At 40.3% G+C, this 4,131-nt stretch overlaps 1 non-coding gene across 1 annotated transcript; it reads left to right on the top strand.

Annotated features, from left to right (window-relative positions):
• The first annotated feature begins 1,567 nt into the window (after positions 1-1,567).
• LOC131978469 (U2 spliceosomal RNA) lies at positions 1,568-1,753 on the top strand. The gene has a single exon (XR_009394983.1). It is a non-coding gene; the product is annotated as a U2 spliceosomal RNA (small nuclear RNA).
• The last annotated feature ends 2,378 nt before the right edge of the window (positions 1,754-4,131 follow it).

The raw sequence follows: 4,131 nt of genomic DNA, 5'->3' as shown, positions 1-4,131 counted from the left end.
TTACGACATTCATTGCATTTAATACCCCTGCCTACTTCTCATGCACTCTGTATCCTCACATTTTATACATGCTCGGTACTTTGATTTCATTCAGTCAGCTGTCTGAGCAACCTCAGATGAACCTGGCTGGCCCAGTCCATACCTGAATAAACTCCCTGCTTTACTTTTGGGTGGGCATCTCCATCTCCATGCCCCAGTGTCTAATGAGTTGAAAGATAATAGGCACAAGTGTGCACAAATGAAACCGCCTCATTATAGTCTTTGGTTAATGAGCTTTGAATTCCCCCCTCCATCCATCCTGTGTGTCACCCTCAGGTGTTTTCTTTGACATGTGGAAAGAAAAGAATTTATGGTGTTCTCATACACACACACACACACACACACACACACACACACACACAACTACCACCACAGGGTTCAGGGGCGTACTATGATGCTTCACACATTGTCAGTCTTGAGCACACACACCTCCATTTAAGTTCAGGGGCAGTCAATCTCTATCATTTTGCTTCCCTAGGGATCTGCTGTCACCGCTGACATTAAGGCTTTTTCTCCCCTTCTCTCCATATCAGCAACTGCAAGCAGGCAAATTCACGCTCCAGTCCCTGGGCATGTATAAAAAATATATTTGGATCCAATTTATTCTGTTTGTAGGAGCATTACAGGTACAACAAATTCTACAGTGGGCTTTCAAAATCAAAGTGAAAAGCAGGATCCTGGCTACAGGTCCCTGGAGTATTTGGGTTTCATAGCTGATCATTCATGAATGATTGCAATACTAACATTACTGATGGAACAAAAATGCTCCACCAAAGTCCAATATATAAAGTGGAACAGACAGTCTGTATCACAGACTGAGGAAAAGAGGTCCATTGGGTCGACGGAGTAAACTATTTTAGATTATATGAGTTACCACGGTTCTATGGTATCAATGGCAGGCTAAATGGAACTTAATGTCAGTGTGACCTCATGTAACCCCTGAATCTCTTGTCTCTTAGCTTTCTTCTGCAAGAACACATTTAATGCAGCATTTAGCACAGTACACTTTGAAGCACAGCCTTGGTGTCTCAGTGACTCACTGGTAGAGCGCATACCACCAAGGCTGAGTCCTTGTTGCAACGGCACGGTCACTATTAAATAAAGCATTAAAATGCTCAGAAAAAAACACACACGACTCAAAGAACTGGCTTTAAAATAAATTTTGTTTAAAAAAATAATTTTCATCATATTTTTTCTCATGCATATACCATAGACTGTATATAAACATAGTCACCATGACATCACCCATTGGTTTGTGGTCCGTTGGAAGCATCGAGTTCAGCGTTACACTCGTCGCCATCTTGCGTCGCCATCTTGCGTCGCCATCTTGTTTCCGATACGGGGAGCAGACCATAGCTGTGTCCCAATGTCAAGGATCCTTCCTTGGTAGGATCCTTCCTTCGGAGTCGGGTCCTCCGGAGGCGAGGCAAGAGTCCTTCCTTTCTCTGGTGTAACGCACAAATGGGACAGCCTTCGGAGTGTGCAGCTGTGCGTCATTGCGTAATTGGACGTCCTGCTTAAATTCAGCGCCGCTCTCAGCCTTTTGGCTAAGGTCAAGTGTAGTATCTGTTCTTATCAGTTTAATAAAAATAAATAAATAAATTCAGCTCCGCAATTTAAAAAAAATCAGTTCACGACATGGATGTGTCTTTGGCATCAGCACTCTGACACATATTTGTAAAAATGGAAGAAGATGCTTTAAGGTTGAATCTCCACGATTTATCAAGTAAAAGCCATAAAGTGGATTAAACCTGAATATTTAACTGATCCTGGCGGAATTTGGCCGCTACTTAGTTTCATAAAAGCAGCGGAGCATAATTCATCATGGAAATATGTTCTGTGATTTTTTATTTTTTATTTTACAGTACAGTACAATAACAGTTATTTATAAATAACAATAACGGATAATAGCGGACTTTCGGTCTCTGTAAACACAATAAAAAAATGTATAACTTTCTGAATGACATAGTTGCACATAGTACATCATCATCTGACGCATATAAATTAATTAACAATAACTTTAGCGACTGAGACGACATTAATTAACTTAACTGGCAATGTATCAAGATGACGTTTATTATCTTTAAGCTTAATATTCTGGCATATGCTTATTCATATTTTTTTGCTTGACTTTGAACACACGTTTTGTAAGTTATGTGATAACATTCAGTGTAAACTGAAAATACTTATATACTTAAATGCATATTGTGCCGCCGGCGTCGCTGTTTCTACGCTCTCTATTTTTAAACCTCCCGGTAGACCGGTGTGCGCAATGCTTTATGGGTAGTCGGAGCGCACGGAGGATACACACATGCATCCTTGGAATTTGGGCAAAAGAAGGACTCTGTCCTCCGGAGCATCCTCGACATTGGGACAGTCCTTCGGCGGATGTCGATGACGTAGTGTCCTTCAAATCCAGCCGTTTGAGCATCCTTCCTTGACTTTGGGACACAGCCCTTGTCTGGACTGTGGAGGAGCGAGAGGGATCTGATCACTGACTACACACCTCTCTACACCTCAACCTGACTGAGAGAAGTCGCTGCTAATTCATATTAGCATTAACTGGAGCATTAACTGGGATGCTAGATTTGGCTAGCAAAAAACAAAAACAAAATGTATGTTACTTACCTAAGAAAAATAACCAGCGACTCCTTGGAGTGTCTGTTAGTCCAACCAAATGCTGAACAAGACATTTAATGAATAAAACATTCAAATAAACTGTCATTAAGTGAAAATACAGTGAAAGGGTCAAAGTTATGAGCCCAAATCGGTAAACGTCCTTTTTTATATCTATGTAATGTTATATATAACTTTATTGCCGTGGATACACATTGTTCTGCTTCTCTCCTGATGGAGGCTCGCCTTGTTAGTGACCTGTCAATCAAAGGTAGCCAAGCCCATCATACTTGAATATATACATATACACACATATATATATAAATGTATATATATATATATATATATATATACATACACACATATATACATATATATATATGTATATATATTCTTTATCTTCTATTTTCTTCCAAATGGGGCCATTATTTGAATTACATCTACTAACATCAAATTGTCTTGAAGAAGGTTTTTTACAAGTGATTGAGACTATAGTGTTACTTGGGACACTTTGGACACTATAGTGTCCTAAAAAAAATTTTGAGGTAATAAATCAAGTTTAATTTAGCATTGAAATGATTGGACAGATTTTTTTTGCAGCCAAACTGTGATGACCCCCTCTCCCTCTGTGTGTTGTGGCATGTTGCATTTGTCTTCCTTTGTAGGAGGAGCCACAGGTCAGGCCACTCCTCCAGTCTGCAGAGGCTGGAGGAGTGGCTGGAGGAGCACACCTGAATCCAGTCTCAATCAGTGAGGCTATATAAAGGAGCTGAGGTCTCAGTTCTCCTCTCTCTCTCTCTCTCTCCCTCCCTCCCTCCCTCCCTCCCTCCCTCTCTCCCTCTCTCCTTCCTTCCTTCCTTCCTTCCTTCCTTCCTTCCTTCCTTCCTCCCTCCCTCCATAGCCACCACATTGGTCTGTTTTAGTTGGTCTTGTTTAGTTGGTTTTGTTTAGTTTGTTAGTTACTTTCAGCTATACACCTGCATTTCACCACATCGCATGCATGCACACACCTCACCACTGATATACTGACTCACATAATTAAAAGTTTCTTTGTGTTGTTTTCAATTAATTAAATAAACATTATTTTCTTATATAACTTCAAAACATGTGTGGTCTCCCTTGTTTTGTCATGATCTATGAGCCAGTTCATGACAAAACTTAGCACCCCCTGCTAGAATTTTTGGTAGAATGCAGCTTAAGGCACTTCCTGGTTTGCCTCCCTGCTCAGACACGGAGGTGCCGACTGGTATACACCTGCCTAATTTATGATTCTACAAATGACCAAATATTCATCAGTTGCAGCCTGTTATAGTTTATCATTTTTACAACTTGCATCATGTGTGTCAGCAATGTCAAAGCCGTATCAGTGGCTAACACTAGCTTCTTAAAGCTAATGCTAGCCAGCTAAGTTAACCATTAATGTTGTTTTTCAAGCAAGAACATTACAGGTTTATTTACTGCAGTAAGATTAAGATT

The sequence above is a fragment of the Centropristis striata genome, chromosome 9, assembly GCF_030273125.1.
Source record: "Centropristis striata isolate RG_2023a ecotype Rhode Island chromosome 9, C.striata_1.0, whole genome shotgun sequence".
Lineage (NCBI taxonomy): Eukaryota > Metazoa > Chordata > Actinopteri > Perciformes > Serranidae > Centropristis > Centropristis striata.
The sequence above is the reverse complement of the archived record's forward strand: the minus strand, read 5'-3'. Positions and strand labels throughout refer to the sequence as shown.